Genomic DNA, 22,617 nt, shown 5'->3' with positions numbered 1-22,617 from the left:
TGGGCGGCTAATAGGAGAGAAGGCTAGCTCAGTAGCGCCATCTATGGGCATAGACGACTTCGAAGCGAAACGCGGCTGGCTTCAAAAGTTCGTTGCATGACATCAACTGAGCAATGCCGTCTTGTGTGGTGAGGGAGGGGAGTTAAAGTTACAGAGTGACTGGATGGAAGAAAAGGCTACCCGGTCTCTTTGACACATGTATTTTGTTAACATACCTGCACGTTCATAGTTGTTTCCCCACATAAGGAAATTTTGTTATACGGAAAGATTGGACAATGCAAATATGATTCCGTACTAGAGAATACTTACTGTATTGATATTGATGATTAATCACAGAACAATGTTTATTTGCGAAGAATGCCATAAGTTACACTGTAGATGCTTTTGTGACATTATATGAGAACAATATTTTTTTATTTTAAATATACAAGGTAGTAAAACCCGTGTGTTGGTGTGTGACTCAATCAAACAAGTAGAAGCCTCTATTATTCATGGCGGTGACATTTTGACTTTAAAAGACGCCAATTGGTGGTGATATGGTAATTTTAGCTTCTATTGGCAGATGTAAACAGAGAAACGGATGGAGGAACTTGGGGACAGATTGCTGATGGAAAAAATTACATGTTATTAAATCAGGACTGACCATAAGGAAAATGTGCCTTGGAGCCCCAACACAATATAAAATTAAATTGATTTATGACGAGGGCGGCACGGTGGACAATCTGGTTAGCACGTCCGCCTCACAGTGCAGATTTACAGAGTTCGATCCCGGGCCGCGGCCTTTCTGTGTGGAGTTTGGATGTTCTCCTCGTGCCTGTGTGGGTTTACTCCTATATTTAAAAGACATGCATGATAGTTTGATTGGATGCTTTAAATTGTCCCCAAGTGTGACTGAAAATGTTATTTGTTGTAGGACCCTTTGTGCCCTGCGAAGGGCTGGCAACCACTTCAGGGTGAAGCCTGCCTACAGCCTGAAGATGGCTGAGATCGGCTCCAGCATGCCCGCGACCCTCGTGAGCAGAAGCAGTTCAGAAAATGGATGGATGGATGATTTATGTTGAATTAATAATGGCTGCCATCTCTATAAATTGCTAGATACAAACTTAACATTAGGTTCAAAATTTGCTTATTGACACCCCAGTCTGTTATTTGTGTTTTTACTGCAAAACAAGTTGAACATCTTTACTCTTTTAATTACAAGGCTTGACGGAAAAACAGACAACTACCGTGTGGCAAGTGGTGCCATGCGCATGGTAATCAACTAATGAAGTAAACATGGGTTAGGAAAGAGCATTTCCACATCAAAAGAGTGTGGTGGAACCAGATGGAACTCTGGAGAGGTTGAGCTTCACTTGAGAAAAACAAACTTGAATCTTTCAGTAAATATGAATGATGTAATCCGCAATACACAAGAAATGTTATGAGGAGGGAAATGTCTGTGAATATCCTTGCAAATGTACGATACTAATGGACTAAGGCAAGGCAACTCAGTTTGTTTAACTGGCACATTTCCTTTCTTAAACTTTTCTTAACTATCACTTCCATTTCCTGTGTCTTCGTATTGATCAATATTTCGAAGCATAGTGGATATCCATGTTATTTACAGTATCTGTATGAGGTGTAACTGCATAATCAACATTTTGAATGTCATGTTTCCTCTCACACACCCTTACAGGCTGCTTCATTGGGAAAATCCATTAAGGAAAATCAATACTCATACAGATAGTTTTGGTCTTTTTCGAAACGCATTTTACATTGGCTGCAGTTCTTCTTCTTTTCCTAATCGGCTTGTCTTGATAGGGTTGCTGCAGAATGTCCTCATTTTCCATCTTGTTCATGCTTTTCGTGTAGTGCTGCAAATGGCCGCAGAAAGCAAGGGTTTGAGATAAAATAGGGTGGGTTGCATCAGGAAAGCCAAAAAATGTGCCAAACAAATCATGCATGTGACTCAATGTGGTCACAAGCTGGAAGACATTTTATATTTCGTAATACTAATACAATTTAATACTGATAATAACCAGAGATGGGCACTTTATTTTGCCGGTCCGTTCTCTGTCTGGGTATCCATTCGTCATCATCCTTTTAAAGCGCTTCCATCTTTGCATTTCACCAATCACTACCACCCCCCCCCCAAAAAAAATAAAATAAATGAAAAAATTGTAAAAAAAAAAAAAAAAATAAGCATCCGTGCATGGCAAGAGGCCAACGGCAGAGGTTTCATAATATATGAACATTATTTAAAGCTTATTTACTGGCAAATTTACTATTCACGTAAATTTAGCGTAAAAAGACAAAATAAGGAAAAAGAAAAAGAACATCACTTTCAAAATATGTACAGTATGTAAATATATTTTCATTGAGTGTGCGTGTGTTTATATTTTACATTGTGTACGATTTATTAAAGCAGCCTCCCAATTAACATCCCCTTCGGAGACGACATCTTGAGTGTGTCAGCCATGTTTGCGAGGAGAGGAAGCACATTGTCGGCAAGAAAATAAAATGTGCGAAAAATAGGGGGGAAAGAGATGGGATCGCAAATGATCCAGCAGTTTGACTCCGAGATAAAGGCACTTAATCTGATATTGAGGATATAGTGCGATGGGAAGTCAAACGACGTTTGAATCGTGCCTCCCTCTGCAGTCAATCATTTTGTTAGCAACCTACAAGTCGCTCTGTCAGCAGTAAACACTGTCTGGCAAGATTTCTGCAAGCCTCTCTCAGTAAATCCCAAAAATATTTGCATCACAATGAATCTCCAGCATAACTTTTGGAATTTGATTTATGGATAGCTGACATTTAAATAATAATAATAACAGCAGGTAAAGTTGCTGCTCTTGCAGGAAGAGATTTAGAATGCTGCGAATGGTAATTCTAAATCTGCCATTTTGCCGTGTGGAGAATTTTTCATCCCCGAATTGGCACTTCACCCTCTCCCCTTGCTTTGAAAGAAATTTCACACACCAGATATTAAAATCTTAATCTTTACAACACATCTTGTGTCTTTAAATTGTGCAGATGCAGAGCAATAATGATTTTTTTGTTAATTTAATAAAACACGTTTATGACATACACTCCTATAGCACCTCCTCTGTGTCCTCTGATCAAATTGTCACAACCCTTACGTTGGCCACCTACTGTTCTGACGGCAGCCTGTTGGTGCCCTCAAAGTGTATGAACTTGTGGTTTCCCCAGAGGAGGAATTGTCATACATGAGGTTGAAAGTTTTCTTCCTTACTGCAGACTCTAAATGTTGTGGGAAGTAGTCATGGGAGAGAGGAACATGAGTCAAGTCTTCACTGACCAGTTTTGACATTGTCAAGATAATGAAATAGTAATCTCGCGATCACAGCATACATGACCTCACTGAAGTTTGAATGTAAACAAACAACTGACATTTTCTATTAGTCATGAGTTCATCCGTTAGCGAGTAACCTTACACTCCCCCTGTTATAAAGAACGCTTCAAATACTGTAGCGCTCATGAGTAGCTAAATGTCTGGAATGGGGAATGGTTTCAAGCAGCAGTAACTTTTCAAAGGGACTCTCAGCTCAGTGGCCCAAGAAAATTGTGACATGACATTCTGGCTACGCTCTCCAAAATACAAGTTTGCCTTTGTTTTCCTTTAGGTTGTTCCACATTTAAATATACTCTGCCGTCAAGTCGGAGAAAGGAAATCTACTAACTAAGCTGAAGTCAGTCTTTGACATGAACCACAGCCACTTTTCTCCCTCCCAACCAAGCATCTTAATTAGTGCTTTTAAGTGCATGCAGATCTGAATGCACAGCACCATATGCCGGTCTGAATATTCATTGAGTCACTGAGCAGGCTGTCCCTGCTATGGACCAAACTCCGCATCTCTCTTGCCCTCATTATTCCGACATGCTGACAAAGAGCAACACAGCAAAGAACAAGGAGAAAAGAGCAAAGTCAGACTCAAAAGTTCACTGCAAACTTCATGACATCGGTAAACAGGAGGGGAGGACGAATTAAGTACTTTTATAATGTTGTTCTATAGCCTCTGTGAGAAGCATTTTGCTGAGTGTGAGCGATTGTGAAGGTTTTACTGTTCGACATGGAGGTAAGATACAATAACAATTTATTAATCCCTGAAGGGAAATTCAAACCATGTAAAACGGAAAGCACTTATAAGATTCTGTTCATTAGAGCGGGGTGCTTTCAATAGTACATGTGGAACCTATGAACCACGTCCATATAAATCACTGAAATGTCTTTCTGTCCGTATTTTCAAACTCCACTCAGACTCAAACGTGTTGCAAACATTTAGCACTTCCTAATTTTACGGCGCTTTGTGTCTTTATAATGGTATAAATAACGAGTTACTCTGTTGCACCGTTTCAACAAAAGATGGCCTTGCGTGTAGCAGGAATTTTAATTGGGGCTCAGTTGGTCCACGACGCTATTTAGTGGAGGGTTGGCACTTCCTCTCACCCACTGTGACAAATTGTTGTAGGGGCCAGTATGGCGGCCTTAATGCAATCCCTCTGTCAAGTGCAGTTGTGCTGCATATGTTGAGATGTACCTACGTCACATGTGAGCATACAGCAACTCTGTAAAGTGTGATGAGCGTGACTTTGGGTATAGGAAAGAGAGGTAGGGAATTCAAAGGAGAGCAGATCAGCGTGACAGTACAGCTGCCTGTCCTCTACCTTGCTGCTCGGCTTCGAGGCTTCAACAACTCCAGCGGACGCATTTGGAGGGTGTGTGGGCAAGGTCAGCGGAACTCTGTCACTCATCCCCTGCATACGCGTGCATATGTGTGTGTGTGAGGCACTTAGGCAGAGGGTTTTGGTATGTGTGCAAGGACAAGAACAAGCCTTGATGGGTCTTTGTGTTTGTTACCATGGTAACGTAGTTACAGCACAGGCAGCGTTGTGAGTATTATATGAGCGGTTCATTACTATGTTAAAACACACCAATGTCCTGATATTCATAATAGTCAAGAAACTGTAAAACCTTTCAATCCATCCATGATCTGAGCCGTTTCTCCTTGCAAGGGTTGCGAGCGTGCTGGAGTCTATCGCAGCTGTCTTCGGGCAATAGGCGGGGTACGCCCTGAACTGGTTGCCAGCCAAATGCAGGGCACAGAAAGACAAACAACTAGCCACACTCGCAAACACACATAGAGACGATTTAGAGTGTCCAATTAACCTACCATGCATGTTTTTGGAATGCGAGAGTACCCGGAGGAAACACACACAGGCGCGGGTAGAACATGTAAACTCCACACAGGAAGACCGGAGCAGGAATCGAAACCGAAACCTCTAAACCGTGAGGCCATCATGCTAACCGGTCGCCCACCGTGCCGCCATAAACTTTACAGGTGAACTTAATTTGAAATGAAAAACTTGATGTTCTCTAACCAGGAGCTGAGCAGCAAAATTCTGTTCACATTTCGACATGGCGAGGCCGAGAGGACAACAAACAATTGATAAACGGTATCTTACAATAGTGAGGCTTCAAAGGGCATATTCTCGGAGGGATGTGGACAGTGTGTCTCTCGGGGGTTGGGTTACAACAGATATATCGAGACCGGAAGAGTCACAGAAATAGAAGCGGATGTTCTTGCAAATATATTGCTTGATCCATGGATCAAACACCTGTTGTGAGTTCTGCTGTTCAACTGTTTGTTTGAAATCTGATTGGGTAGTTAAAGGGAATTAGGTTTGATCTGCTAAGAAAAAGTCAAATATGTGTTATCCTGAGCAAAAAAATCAAAGCTTAGGTCGGCTGTAACCGGGGGCAACGGACAAATTCATAAACTAATAGATTCATGGATTGCTCTGTGGTTAGAATTATGAAACCCGGGCAAGGGTTATGGATGCTTGTGGTAATATAATAGGTGTGATGCATGCGTTTTAGTGTCTCGCCACGTAAATGTTAGCTGACTGCACAAGGTAACATCATGTACGCAACTGTGGTCCATTCCTTACACAGATTGGAAAAAAAGAGCAATCGATGTACAGAAGAAGTCAAAATTAACATATTTTTTGGGGTTTTCATGCTGGAACGAAAACCAAAAATGAAAATATGTGTCTTATATTAATTATGCAAAACCTTTTACAGCATATTTCCATAAATACACGGATGGTATGCTTATTTGTATAATATACGGTCATTATGTAATCCTAAAATTGAATGAATTTGTTCACTCAGGTCAATGCAAACCATGTGTTGTGGTGTTTTTTTTATTTTCTTAACTTCTGCTGTAGCACAATGTTCCCAAATTCAGGCATCCTTGAATAATTGTGTTTATTAACTGAATGCATCTAATTAATATATGACCCCCCCCCAAAAAAGACTGCATTTTCACATTCATTTTTCCTTCATGAAACAAACACATTCTCGATCCCACAGTGAGAGAGCAACCATGAAGATTGATGTAAACTGTTGAGGATTCGACCTCTGAACTGGTTATTTGGATTATTGACCACTACAGGGGCTCCGGTAAGAGAGCACAGAGTCTTCTGTAGAACTCAGCACTTTATTCAGCATCACTGTGCAGATGTGCATACATGTATACGCACAATTATATATATATAAAGTATCTGAAACAATGAGAGAAAGAAACCCCATCAAAATACAGTTGGAATAAACAACTAAATGTTTCTACTATCTAACAGTCAGCAACACTCTCAACACAAGTAAACTGACATAAATAGACATTAAAATGTTGTCTTTTCCAGTCTATATTATCTGTACTAGCAAGTTACCAATGGCTACCTATTGCACAAGTTAGCTAAACACTGTTGACTAACGAATGCAAACATGAGAATAAAACGCGTGTATAAACAATATAAACACACGCATTATTTTACTGAATAAAGCAAGAAGATTATGCTATCAATATTAATCAGAATGAATTAGAACAAGTACTCACATCGTCATTGACTACTGCACCGCTCTGAGCTGAATGACGAACGAGAACGCTAAACAGGAAACGGAAATACGAAGCGCCCTTCAAAATAAAAGATCCGCCTATCAGAATAAGACAATGAAACGTCACCTATTAAACGACTTGAAGAATTCTTAACATAAACACTGAACAGGATGTCAAACATGAAATCTGTGTTCTCATATAACGTACTTGAAGGAATATAAGGCTAGAATCACTCCTACTCCTGTCTACAAATATAAGTTGTTGTTTTCTTCTTTTTCTCCTTCATAGTTCATTGTTGAAATTACCTGTATTTGGTGCATACTGCCACCTACTCTACAGGAAAGCCAAAGGGCTTCCATATATGGTCAAAGGAAGCAAGCCAGCTGTATTCAGCCCCATGAACAAACGCACAAGACAGGTGAGGCGTGTTTCCGTCAGTCGTCAACAAAGTGGGCGTCAATCAGTGACGGACTGAGAGGTGGATCGGCACTTATCCCGGTTCGTGACTGACGCATGAAGAGCAACTTCCATCTGTGCTTAGTTGCAAGAGTCCCGTCATTTGTCAGCAAAAAAGTCTTCCGTCAGTGACAGACTGATAAACGTTTTGACACTATTGATGACATGCCCACCTCTGGGAAATACCGTGTGAGATTGCAGCGTAATTACAGCCCTCCTGCTGAGGGCAAACTTTGCAGCCATCAGGGCGCCACTATATCCCATTCTGCAGGTGCGCCATAATAAAGGCAGGGAGGGGGGTTTCGGGGGTCAATGATAGATAGTCCATTGCATTTGTGTGATTATACGAGTGTGTATGCCTGAGTCTGCGTGTCCCCATTGTCGCTACAGTTCTGTCGTATCTGATCACAGCATAAAATGGCTTTCCCAGGTTATCAGTCAGAAATCCAATTCTTTTCTCAGTTTACACCATGGACCATGTTTAAATAAAATAGCCACAAATTGTTGATCTACCTCCATGAAGAACAGGGAGTGTACCATGTCCTTACAACATTTTCAAACAAAGACATTCTTATGTGCGTGTTCATTAATGTTGCTTCCTCTTTAACTGTTCGTCCATCGTGTAATTTACAATCATTAGAAATTTGGGAAAAATTAAGTAATAGTTGGAGCTGACTTTTCTGGCAGGCTATGTGGCCATAAACTCTCCGGTTGAACCATCAGTATTGACTAGTATGTGAACTTCCAGGACCTCCACCACTACCGTTACAAATGTCATTTGTTGGCCAATCTTCAGCATGAAGCGGAGCAGTCGACCGTGGAGCATTTCGTTCCCGTAACAGCTCCCAACAACAATATCCTGTTCATCACTGCTATGTGTAACCCCGAGCTGTCAACACATCACCCGGCAAGAATGAATAAATAAGTAATGGTCGGGGTGCGTGGTGGGGGGTTGTTCTACCTTGACAAAGCCTTGGGGCATCTGAGCAAACTCAAACTGCCCTAATCAGCCGCTGTCCGTCAACACTGCCTCGGCTCTGCTGCTGACTCGACTCATCCGCGGAATAGGTAGCTTCACCCGCCTCCACCAGTGCTTTTGCCCGTACCGAGCCGCACATGTCAGAGTACACAAATTGCTCTTAGTCGGGCGTGCTCCAGGACATCACTTAATTGGCACAAACTTACTTTGCAGCTCCATGTCTTTCTCTTCTGACAGCAAAAGAGAAAGAGGCGTACGCAATGTGGAGGCAGACTGTGTGGATGTCACCTTGGCAGACTTAAGCTGTCATGTTTCTCATTCATGCACTGAATGACTAATATGGAGTCAGTGGCTTTTTTTTTATATCAAATAATTGGTGGTGTACCAACTATTTAGGTAGTTCAAGAACACAATATCCTTTCTTAGGCTGGATATGTTCTGCCAGTCAAAGTGTTTATTTCCTATTTAGTCTTAGAGTACATTATGTGCATGCATATTTCAAGCGACCCTCGTATGACATCTCTGTTTACATTGAACACCTGAGACCAGCCACATGTGAAAATGCAAAATTCGGGTAACAGATTGGACAAGCGTCAACATGGACCATCAACAACTGAGACATAAACAATGATTGGAACATGTACTTTAGTAATTATTGTATTCCTACCCACCTGTATACTGATATTGGTTGGAAAAGAGATGTTTGCACAACTCTTACAATGCCAAAACAAATTTATTATGTGGAAATCAAAAGATTCCTTATTTCTGGGGCCTCGTTTAGCAAGCGTGCGTATGTACAGAAGTCTGCGTGAAGCCAGCGTACGGACATTCTAATTCTTATTATACGCCTCATAATCCCATAATTTATGTCACCACGGCTGGAGAAATAATATACAGACACACACTCACGCACTACTGGGTGTTGGACGACCTCAGCTCACCAGAACCAGTTTCTCCTGAAAGGTCCGTCTTGAAAATGGCCCTGCAATCAAATCCACACTTTTCCCTCCTTCGGCCATTGTGGCATAAAAAAAGCAAGAATATATAAATATTAGATATTCTCACTGTGTGTGACTGGCGTGGATTTGCTGATTCCGCATAGCGCTGCCCTCTCACAAGAGATTGTCGAATCACAGGACGCATTCACACCTTCAACGTCAGGCCTGCGTTCATCATTTTAAATTTGATATCTGAATTCTATAAGCCGCTCTGCTATATATAAGATTTAAAATGCAATCGTAAACATGTTGCGTGTACTCTGCTCTTAGCCACAATTCATTCATGCAAGACCAACTTCACACAATGTTTTTACCATGAGCAAAAGACCTTCTTGGTCTTTCTCCCTCACTGTCATTACCCGTCTGTTGAGTCAATCATTTCCCATGCTCTTGATAAAAAACAATAAACTGACCCCCTTCCCCTCACCCTGAGGTAATTCCTTTGGGGTACGCAGGGGCCTCTGAAAGACAAAGTGCAAGTGTTTGCAAGACATTGTGTGAGGGTCTGATTAATTAAGTGTGCGATATTGTGTTTGTGTGCGTATGTGGAATGGCCTGCATGTGGGTTCACTAGCCCGCATGTGTGTGATTGTGCGTGTAAATTTCATCACAAGTGCCAGTGTGTGTGATCTGTTTCCAATTAGCCCTCTTGTGTTCGTGTTGCCGAGAGGCATGACTAATGTCTTCTAGGGCCGAGATGAGTGGGGGATAAAGCCCCGGCTGATGGCCCTGAAAGGGCTTCCATCTGCTGCAACATCACAATGCAGAACTGGACGGGCACAGACAGATGAGTGCGACAGGGACTAAAGGCGACATGCATTATGGGAAGGACCGCAATGTGGGAATAAGCTATTAGGGACAAATAGCGCTTGGGGGGCCACCTTCACAGATAGACGGTGGATGGTGCGCCATTTTCACATAATGACGACCATCATTAAGGCGCACAAATACGCAAAGCTATTCGTCATCATTTCATCCAAATATTATTTCCATGTCTGCAAGGGGCCATGTGCTTGGTCATTATCAAACCTATTTCAAACCCATTTGGCGTGGTAAGTTATACAGGGAGGTTTGTTGTTTGAAGGGAAGAATGAGGAACCATTGTCAGCTCATGACTGATAATTCTCAATGGATTTCACATTCTCTGAGCTTTTTTCACTTGGTTGCCACACTATCAGAGTTTATATCAGTCACTTTGGGACAATTCTTAGATCAGATTTGAAATTTGCCAAACAGTAAGTCAAGTCAAATTTATTTATAAAGCCCTTAATCACAAGAAAGTCTCAAAGGGCTTCACATGCCCGCCGTTGACAAAAATTAACATCGCCTGATCTTAACCCCGAGGAGGGCAAGGAAAAACTAAAAAAAAAAAAACATTTGGGGAAAAATGAGAATCCTTGATAGGCGACCTCACATCCAGGATGATCAGGCTGCAATGGAGGCCGAGTAGGCAAAATTTAACACATATTGCGATGCTATACAATGTTAGTTGAAATAATGTGAAAGTCAATCAAATGAAGCGTTGCAGGAAGACGACTTTGGTGGAGCGGAGTTGATAAAGTAAGCGCATTTCTCTAAGCAATTTATAGAAACGTAAAACATCGTGGTTCCCCGACAAAAGCCATTATCTTGCTTCAGATCCTTAGTAAATATTGGTGTCACCGAACATGTCAGTGCCATCAGAACACACACTTCTAGCTGAATGGACTATCAAAAAGCCCCTCGCGGTTGAAGCGTTACACCAAATGAACAAAAGTAATATATTACAGTTATCATTTAGAAATATTTCGCAAACACCCTCATCAAAGTCAAGCTCCATCTTGGAACAGAACGGTGGAGGAAAGCTTTTGTGAATGCGCAGTCAACACGAGGAGCCTTGCAGCCTGCCATAGCACAGACTTTGGGAAATAAGAAACAGGAGGTGGTGGCCAAGTGAGCCAGCAGTGACTCAGAGGTGATGACTCAAAAGGGACTCCAAGACAATGTCAACAGATCCGTTTACTCACGGTTTAAGACAGGCAGTCCCATTTTTGTCTTTGACACAAACAAATAAGAGAGTGCGGGTAGCTCAGAGACTGCGCATGTGCAAAAATAAGTCCTTGGCGCGCTCGCTGGGCCATGCGAAGGCAGGCCTCTTGTGAGGGGCAGCTGAGAGAAGACCTGAAATGATCTCCGTCACATGGTTACTGAGTGAGGGCTTACGTAAAGCAATCAATAATCTAATATAATTGTTCTTGCTGTTTTAAGCAAAAAGCTCCTTTGCATAATTCCGGTTTGAAACCACTATTAAGACTTTGTGGACTTTTATGTGGTTTTTCTGTGATAGATAGGTCATATGTGGTGCAGAAGGAAGGAAAGCTGTCTTTCCAACGTCTTTGTTTTAGAGCTGGAGACTCAGAAGGCTTTATGTGTGTCTGAGTCTTTGAACATCAAGCAGCCTGAGTCTGCAGCCCAGGTGTTGCTTTCCCGTACAAAGCATCCACAACTTGCTGCCCCTGTAACGCAACACGTGTTAAGTTGAGTGATAGGCTAAAAGCGCAAAAATAAAATACGAAGAGACAAGACCAAAAAAGGATTGCTGTTCATTTTTTATGTTTTTTTTTTTTCAGCGCAATCTGATTTCAAAATCATTTGGGGCTGCCACTGCCTCATGTGATGGCAACCCCACTGGAGATTGTGATTGATGTAGCTAAATATGATTGTATTTTTTTATATTTTTTTAGATCATGGATGATATAACGTAATATAGTTTACAGACAGATTCACCAAATTTCACATTGCGGTATTAGGAAAACACAGCTCACGTATTTACATGTGGTCTGAAAAGCTTTCCACTCAAATGTTTTTGCAAAATCTGGAGGATGTTGTCTTGGCAACACTGGCAGGCCATCATCTCTTTGAGTAAATGTGTTACCGGTCAAAAGTACACTGACGGTATCAGGCACCAGCTGGAAGGAAAAATATACTCAATGCGGTTATGGTTTGTGTTTAAAAACCTACATGTAAGTTTTATTTAACTGTTATTAATTTACGTAATACATATGGGACTTGAATTGTGACCAAATATATCATATATTGGATAATACTGTTATAAACCTCCAAAGGAGCACCTGAATGTGAAATAAATAAGACTGTGGGCAGTAAAAATATAAAACCCACAAAATTACACATTTCTACGTAGTAATTTCCATGCGTGTTTTGCAGAAATGTGCACCCACAGCATGCACACTCTAATTAGGACGCTTTTTATCTATAGCAACTGGCTGCAGCTGAAACAGGGCTGATTCACCGTTGATTTGGTGTTAATGCTGAAAACGCCAACTGCATATTGACCCGTTTAGGAGTCAATTCATCCCATTAATGCACGTGAAAAAGGCATAATGCAACATCCAAATCTTCAGCTGTCAAACACTGTGGTGTGGTACTACCTGTGTCATGCCGACAGGGCCTTCAAAGTTTTCTCTGAAGGCTCAAGCACTACTAGCAATAGCGCCGATCTACATTCACAAATTAAATGAAGTGGGGAATAAGTTATTTCCAACAGTCTTTTGTCTTCATTTCGTGAGGCGTGTCTTGAATATGCAGCTTCTAGTGGATTGTCTGTTTATTTATTTATTTTTTTGTCCAATCAGATTTTATACATTATTTTGTTCAACAGTTTCAGAACTTCGAGTGCCGGCAATGACCACACACACCAACAAACACACGTGACTTATGATATTGCTGGTTCTTCCTCTTCCTTTGTGGATTTTGAATGTTCTCCCCGTGCCTGCGTGGGTTTTTGCCGGGTTCTCTGGTTTCCTCCCACATTCCAAAAACATGCATGATAGGTTCATTGAACACTCCAAATTGTCTCGAAGTGTGATTGTGAGCGTGAATGGTTGTTCGTCTATACGTGCACCGCGATTGGCTGGCAACCAGTTCAGGGTGTACCCTGCCTAGTGCCCGATGACAGCTGGGACAGGTTCCAATTTGCCCACGACCCTTGTGAGGATAAGCAGCGAGGATAATGTCTGGATGGATTTTGGATACTAGACTTAACTGCAAGATGGATGCCCATGTGTCGTGCAGGCCGAAACCATTTGGAAGGGTTCAATTGCTGACTAGATAAAATATCAACGGGAGCAGGTCAAGGATCAAAACCTTCCAAAAACAAAACTAAACACCACCTCGCGAATCATGTCACGCTTTCCGTTGATGTTGTGTGTAATGTTCACAGAAGCAGATGCCTTAGTGCTAATGTAGTGTGTACTGTATGTGTGTGAAGCTGCTGCGGGAGCTCTGTAAATACAAACTTTGCTTTGCTGACCTTTGATGTTTAGAGTAATTCGCTGGTCAATCACCCACATGAGTTATAGTGATTGCATGCAGTACTATCACACATGGTTGCAAACATAATATGGACAAGATGAACAATTAATAGATGGAAGAGCAGTTCTTTGCTTGTGTGGTTTGGGCTGGGTTTCGCTGAGAAAATGTTTGTAGTGTATTGTATGTTTGTATTTTGTTGATTTGAAATTTGTGCTCGTTACAACAAATGATTGAAGAGCATTTTTGCTTTTTGACTATTTCTTTTTTTCCTTTTTGGGGGCATGGTTAAAACTGCTAAAACAACCCCAGCTCCCTCACAACGTATATGACACAGGTGTCAAACTCAAGGCCTGGGGGCTCAATCCGGCCAGTCATATTTTAGGTGGCCAGAAAAAGCAAATTATACACATCAAGGAACAGGAATGAATGCTTTATGTGTCTTTATCTCGGCCTTGCTGTGATTATTTAAGTGAGATGAAACATAATATTGTAAATGAATTTAAAAAATGTAGGCTGACTCTATAAATACTCTGCGGCACTTAATGGTTCTCATTAATGTGGCATACTTCTCTCTCGTTCCGAAATCACACACACGTATATCTCAGTTTCTTGAGATTTTTATTTGGCAAAACAAATCACACATCATAATTGTTCTCGTATTAACATAATTGCTATGTAATTATTAGAGCAGAATTGCAACAGGACTTTAAACAGATAAAATCATAAATTACATGAAATTGTCCAAAAAGTACAGATTCATCAGTGACGAGTCATCACAATGGAAAGATACATGCAGCTCATTGTTGTCAGAAAGTACTATGCCGTGAAACTATATTCCAAAACACACTCAAGGCTAAATGTACAAAAAAAAGCTTGAGAAACATGAATACGAACTAAGGATGCACACAATAACTTAGAGATATAAAATAAATGCACAACAGAAAAAGACATGACAAAAGGTAGATGCTATTAAATAAAAATACATGGTAATAGAAACTAAAAGAAATTGGCTTCCCTTGTAAAGTTACGAAAAACAAAAATCAATGCCAAAAATACACTAAGAAAAAAACTCAAATGTACTTTTTGTTCGCAGCAGACCAGAAATTGCTTGCAAATACACGGAAGATCCACGGATGAGTCAAACAATACAGAGTATGTGGAGGTCAGCAACAAAATAATCTGATGCTAGCAAATTGTTGCAACTGCCCTATAAATGCTACAGATAGTGGTCAGCACCAAGGCACCGCGAACACAGCCTTGAAACAGAAAAACACAACTGAAAACCGAAACATGACAATCACACGTGTTGTGCAATTGAGCTGAAAAAAAAAAAAATCCAATGTTGGACAGCATACCTCAAAGGAATGATAATATGTGCGGCTTCTTGTTCCAGTATATCAACCTCCTCTAAGGCCCAACTTGACATTCACTGTATGATCCATTTTACAGCATAAAGGAGCGCCCAGTACAAAAGATTAATGGGACACCGAGCACAGTATGTAGCGGTGACAGAAGAAAATGGACTAAAAAGGCCAAAAGAAAGAGAAAACATCAAAAGAAGAAGAGGGCTTGATGGAGCAGGCCTGAGGTGGGGAGCAATCAAACACCTCCTTTATGTAGACGCATGCACACTGCATGTCACTCATATGTCAGAGGACAGGCCAAATCCCTGCTGGAGATTAATTACCTCGCGCCGGTCACATGGAGAATTTGGGGAATTTTCCTTCTTGTCCCTGTCGGTGGATGCACTCTTCTTCTCTCGGGACATTTGACTCATGAAAATGGTTTTGCCACTCTTTCTGTTCTGTCCTCATTTGATGTATGACGGCTCTATCCAACTCGTCAGACAGCTAACATATTAGATGTATGTTAAGGACTTTAGAGTCCGCACATAACCTTGCACCAATTAAACCATTACACTTTATGAGTAGTTTAAAATACAAATATAAAATATTGTTACAAACTGAATATATTGCACCCCAAAAAAATCAATACGTGCAAAATATACTTGCTCTATAAAGTGATTAATTCAAAAGCTGTTTCAGACAATCTTGCTTTTTCTTAACAAGCTGCCTTAACTTGAAGTGTACCCACAACGCCCACGATTGAGGATTCAACTAATTTATTACTTTATTCTGAGTCTGAGTCATATCTCCCAGCAGAATTTTCTGAATGAAATGATTCACCAACCTCTTAATGTGATAGCTGAGAGGACTACAGAAACTAATGATATCCAACATCCTGAAAAAAAACAAAAATGAAACTGAAAAGGAAAAACATTGTTCAGTTGTGACTGGTTCTGTAAGAGTTGAATCCATTTTAAATCGTTCATCAATTCTATGTTTAGTTTTGAAGGCGATGAAGAACTGCACTACTTCACGCACTACAGCACATCATTGTGTTTGCCAAGGTAGAAAGAATCACACTTTATTCATATTATTAGATTCTGAATGTGTACTTGAAGTAATAGCCTGAACACGGCGTTACATTGCAAAGTTTTTGAAAGAAAAACTACTCGGCTTCATTTTGTTCATTGGTGTCAATCAGCTTATTTTTTTGCTTACAACTGTGACCGACTTTTAAATGTTCTATCCTTCCTAGCTACATACAGTAAATTCTGAGTAATTACTATACTTCAGTGAGAGTTACTGTGAACATCAGATAATAAAATCCCTATACAAGTATATCATACATAATAAACACGTAATTTATTGTGAAACTGATGAGTGAAAAATGTTCTATTCCTCCTAGCTAGCTAAGGTCTCGGTAATTACAACCCTCCGTGAGAGGAACTGTACTAAAACCCGCAATGTATCATGGAATGATGTCAAATAAATTGAGGCCGAGACACTTCATGGAGATGCCTTAAAATGGTTACAGTATTTCACGTTACTAATTTTGTCACCCCCAAAATAATACTTACCGCCACATGGACTGAAACTTCAGTTCCAGTAGGAGAGCCGAATGATTAACTTTTTTAGTTCAAAATAACTTACTTTAGCCTTCAGGATCCCTGGCCAGTGGATGTTTTTTTGCGCTTTCGTCCCATTTTAAATACATCTACGTTGCTATTCGCATCTCCTAGCGAGCGCTAAGCTAATCATCAAAGTTTGCAAACGCCCTTTTATTTGTTGCTAGCACGGCATTAGCAGGGTAACCGTGAGGTGTTAGCCAACCTAACATTGCCCTCTAAAGACAGTATGCTACTCAAATGGGAAAATTCTCGTTCAGCGCTTCTTTTCAATGGCCCATTCTCTACTCAATTCCATTCACCACCGATCAATGTGAACTACTCTCCTGGCTCCATCTTTTCCCCACTACTCATGGTCTGTCTATCTCTGAGCTTTTACTGCAGTTGTGAGTATGCTCGATTTTAAATGAGCCTTTTAAATACTCTTATGTGAATTCTCAACCTGCTTTGAAATGTACTGTGTCACACGCAGTACACCTTACGAACTGGCATTTTTTTATCACGATGGTCCACTTCAGTCCCATTCGGCCGCTTCGCTTGATGCCAACTCAGAATTGATCATTATATTTGAACATATTTGCTGCTAGTCACTAGTCAAAGAAAATGTCAGGAAAATCTTATGAAAATGAACTGACCTTTATGTCAAAAAGAAACAGTGAATTCTGACTTTGAACATGAAGTTAAATGCGAAAGATTAATTCTTAACATAGTAATTTCTTAAGGAGAAGTGGTTATGTTAACACCTTAGTTTAGTTTTCTCCCTAAACCAATTACCACACAAATCTAGTTTTTATAACACTAATTATTGAATGTTATTTTAAATCATTTACCATGGTGGCATTTTTACATCAACTAAAATGTGGCATTTGAACAGAGGTGCATGTAATTTCTAAAACCACTTTGCTTTGTTACACAATCAATCAGTAGATTGACATGAAAACTCAATGACTTGTTCCTCGATCGAGCTTACTAATTTCTTTTAAATAAAACATGTCATTTAATTCCATTTGATTCCAGATTGTATCTAAAGGGGAGCAGTGATGGCCTTTTGTTGTCATTATTCTCGTCTTTTTCATCGACGTGTCCTCAAATGAGTGGTTTTGTCACATCATTTGTCCCATTTAACCGCAGGTCACATAATCTTAAAGCAATAATACATCGCCTCACGTTTTGAAGTTCATACTTAATATTTGTACAGCGTAGAATCATTAACAGGTGCTATTAAGACTGGAGGGCCATAAGTCTATACAATGGAAAGTGTGGCCCAAGGCCAAATGTGTGTGTGCGTGTAGGTGTGTGTGTGATACTGTGAAGCCTGTAATATGACTAAGATCAAGCTCAACACAATGACGCTTTGTGTGCGTGTGTCAGAAAGGAATGTGGCTGTAAAAGGATTTGCCAGGTGCCCTTCAATGTTACCTGATTTTGCTCTGTCTTTGCTTCTTCTTTTTTTGTGGATGTTCCTGTAACAATCTCCTTTTCGATAGATTTTCCCTTTTCCTAAACTCTTCTCTTTATCCATATTCCTCTCCGTCATGTTACAAGATCATTATGGGCTAATGTGACATGGAGGGAGGTCAAAGCGTTACTTTGGAGTATGACGTTCCAGTTTCTCTCCTTCTACAAGAGTACAAAATGGGACAGTTTATACTTTGAAGGGTTTTGTGAACGCTACTGTCAAAAATATAACTGTGAGAGGCTAATTGTGAGCTAGGGTGGAGTTATTCTTCCTTTTGGTATTTTTACCAGAATTTGCGCTGGTAGAATTGGGCGTATCTTGGCGTTTGCTCGTTTGTGCGCCCTTGTGGGATGGGAATAATCTTTTCCCTGCCAATCCTTGCGGCATCCCTTATTTGCATCTAAGTGAGGGTGGTCGGAGGCGCAGTACGCACAAGTATGCTGTGTTTGAAATTGCGGAAACCGAAATTACTAGATTTGCTGGGTTCAGTCCATCTGTCACATTGGCAGGTAAACTGCAATATCTCCCCTTTCAACCCTCCAATTGTGATGGGTGACAGGGGTGTTTTTAAAATATTCTTGAGATGATATATATATATATATATATATATATATATATATATATGACTAAAAACATCAAGAAGCAATTAATAAGATGGCATTCTGATATTTTAAATACAAGGGCTACTGGTTATGCTAACAACGTCACAATATGGACTCAAGAGCTAAAGAGGATTCAACACGAAGGGAATTCCCACCTGTAACATAAAACAGAGAAGGTGATGTGAACTAGTAACTAATCACAGAGGAGTCCAGTTCCAAAAGCGAAGGAACATAGCATGTATGAACGAGACTCTCGGGTTGCATACAATACTCCTGTTTACCTGAGATTCCCCCAAGCCTTTGATGGAAGAATTTGATCTGGGTCTGACAGTCACAAGTCTCAGCAAGCTAGTCATGAATGAAGGCTGCCACGGGAGATTGACGCTTATGTTACACCATTGACCAGACAGGGTTAGGTGTATGGTATTTTAACTTTTATTACTCTTAACAGAGGTCATATTTTCATTAGTTCACCATCGCTACAGCACGGCGATTCTTCTTCTCTCCTTTTTTCTTCTTCTCTCGCACTTCGCCAACAGTCCTTTCAAAACAAAACATTCAACACTGCCCCCCACTGTACAGCACTATATCACATCCCAACATAGACCTGATAAGAAAGGTCATCAACTGATGGCAACATCATTCAAAGAAAATGCACTATTCCAGGTGCTACACTTACAATAGAAAGCCAAACGGTTACAAGTTCCAGAAGCTGCAGTGGTCCTGAAAGTGATGATGACAATGACGATTACATGTTTCCTATAAATTCAGAAAGATGTTGTCCACTCCAGAGCCAAAATAGTGACTGAAGTCAAATGAGGTTCTGAATGAATGTCTATCTACAGTCCTCTGTGGATACCGAGGATGAGTTGTACATTCGCTACCAAAGTCTCAGTCTGAACCTGAATCTGACAAATCTGCTAATGCATCAATGAGTAGCTATACCACAGACGCATGCAGGTGCATTCAGACCGCTTTTATGGTCACCATGACGTTTATTTACCACCAGCATGTGTGCGTGCATCTGTGTGTGTGGTTTTAGTTCACCTCCATATTTTCATATCTGGGTTTCAACATAGATGTCATCTCGGGTTAAGCAAAGGAAAAGCTGCAAACCTTTTTTTAAACCTGTGACACAAACTATGAGGGGGATACTTTCTGGCGGCCAATGGCATTTCTTTTCACACATATTTGAGGTACTTGAGAAAATAGGAGCTGGTGTACTGTGAGATGCATGTTAAAAAATGAGAGATTCGGTTCAATAAAATTGTGGAATACCACAATACTGAACTTGACTCTGTGTGAGAAAATAGCATCAAATATTTTTTTAAATCAAAAACCAATACAGCAGAGTATGTGAAAGTTTGATTTTTTTGTTTATAACAACTTCTCAGTTTAATATTTGGTGCGTTCATGTTTCCGCAGGTGGTTAAAAGCACTTATTGTGAATAGTTTCGTGTAGGAGTACGGAGGTAGCGCGGTACTTTGTAATGGTTGATTAAACACTGCTGCCCCCTTGTGGTTCTAAGGCAGAACAACGTTTTATTTATCTGTCACGCGCTTCACAGGATGAGTCGGTCACTCGAATGTATATTGTTTAAAAAACACGTTTACTTGATTCACTTGCATAAAAAGTTACAAAAAATACATATTTGAGTGGTATATGAAAACAATTAGTGGGGTGTTTGATTTCAAATTGAATTTAGGCTTCAGCTCTTTCCCCAAGCTTCTGGAGTCACGCAGAAATCAGACATATTGTAATTTCCCTGATTGGACATTAGAGTTCTTTCTAAGTGAAATTTGAAATGTTTGATTTAAACAGGTCATACAAAAATGCAAAAATTATATTATAAGTATTTTTGAAATGAGGGAATCTTCCCACCATTGCTTATGACATACACCAAGACCATTATTTATTGTATACTGTTGGTTTTCTGGCCTTTCGTTTCACGTTGGCTGGTCGGTTAGTTGGTGTGCTGTTGAAGGGTGAGCAAATGCACCAGATGGGGTCAGACTATGAATAATGCGTCAATGTTCTGAAACAGTCAGGTTCAGTATGAATCGGGGTCAGATGAATGACACAGGTGATGCTGGGGTGCTTTGTGCTGGGTGGCGGCAAGAGTTAAATTGGATTGACTCACACCAAAAGTAGAAACGATGAGTAAATTCTTGGACCAGATCTGAAACTGATTTGTCATTTTCTTATTGACATTGTGAAGCATCAGTTTATTTGAGGGGCAAAAAGAAATCACTGAAAACCTCTTTGTGGTAAAGTAGTTTACCACTATTTTATAGGGATTTATGTCTTAATTTCTAGCACATATTTTTATTAACCACATTTACAGCTCATTTTATAAAGGAATGTCATGTAATATTGTTGACAGGCAAATGGCTTATCACATATGACATACAGGATATGGTTTCAATTACTGTAATGTACTTTCCCCACACAGGACAAATTTAATAAGAAAATAACTTTAAGTAGATATGTTCACCTGGCCTTACTGGCATTTTTGACGAGGATATCATAGACTGAGTTTAAAATCTCTAGTTACAACGAAACACATTCAAAGTGACAAAGTTCAGCAATATTTGATTTCGGGGAGGCAAGGTGACCTCACTTGGATAGCCAAAGGGGGTGTTTAGAAGAAAACAACATTACACATTAAATATGTTATAAACTACGCAAACCCAAAGACATTCACATCTGTCATCTATTAAGCTTAACGTTCCTCATATGGTGTGTTCATATCACAGTTTCAACCACAAGTACTCACTGAGTGAGAAGGATGTGACTTGTGAATTCTGAGACCAATTGCAAAGCGTGCTTACAATGCCTGGGTCTTTAAATACCAATTCTGAAAGGTGGGTGCAAAACGGCGTGCACTGGCAAAATGGATAAATAACAACAATAAGTACTTTTTTGAAATGCCACAAATAGAAATTATCGTGACATATGTAGCCAGCAATACAGTTCTGGAGCTTTTGGATGCTGGAAGGACTGATTTGGAGTCGTTCACAAGAAGGAGTCATGCCGTATCAGTCGAGGTGGTTAGCGTAGCCAATAATTGTACTCAAGTAAGAGTACTGTAACATTAAAATAAATGGCACAAATAAAAGCAAAAAGTAGCCCTCAAGAATGAGGAAATTTAAATTGAATTCAACTTTTCACCCTCAAATTGGAGTTGGCTTACTTGGTCAGAAATGAAAGAAAAAATGTTTAACCACTACAACGACGTTTTCTGTTCAGAAATGCAACAAAATAATAATTTAATATTTTAACCAATAAATTATGTGATCATTTTCTTTTTAAGCATGAAATGAAATGCATGAACATCAATACGGATAGTGCGGGATTTTAGCATTAAACATGTATTTGTTTCAAGTGCTTCTACATACTGTGGAATTTAGCACGACATCAATATACCAGCACGTAAAACATATTTTGCTAATTGCCGATGTTGACTTCGAGCAACTTTGATAAAAGTTTGTTTTTTTTCTGCCTCATTGTTGAACTGGGAACTTTCTTTATTTGACATCACTGCTGTTGCTGACCTCACTGCTCTATGATGTGTTGATACTCTATGGTTGGTACCGTGCCAATGCGAGATGCATACAGGTTTGAGTATTTAAGCACGCTGTACAAGAATGTTACATCTCCTAATCCTCACACTTCTGCTCAGCGGAAGTATTTCAGCTCCTGTATTGAAAAGGTAAAATAATTCCTTACGTCACTGTTAAAACATGAAGCCACTTTGTTAAAAAAAAAAAATTATACGTGCTATGTCTGGTCATGATCAATCTAATGGAATGGAATGATTTATTTCTGCCCAGAACTGACAAGCGTATGGAAATAATTGATTTCCATTACTCCAGCAACTTTCACCCATTTGTTGGATATATTGATGGTAAGTCAGTCTCGCTTATCAGTTTAATAAGCTT

The sequence above is a fragment of the Idiotropiscis lumnitzeri genome, chromosome 5 (genome assembly GCF_059441095.1).
Source record: "Idiotropiscis lumnitzeri isolate Australia: NSW breed Sydney's pygmy pipehorse chromosome 5, RoL_Ilum_1.0, whole genome shotgun sequence".
Taxonomy (NCBI): domain Eukaryota; kingdom Metazoa; phylum Chordata; class Actinopteri; order Syngnathiformes; family Syngnathidae; genus Idiotropiscis; species Idiotropiscis lumnitzeri.
The sequence above is the reverse complement of the archived record's forward strand: the minus strand, read 5'-3'. Positions refer to the sequence as shown.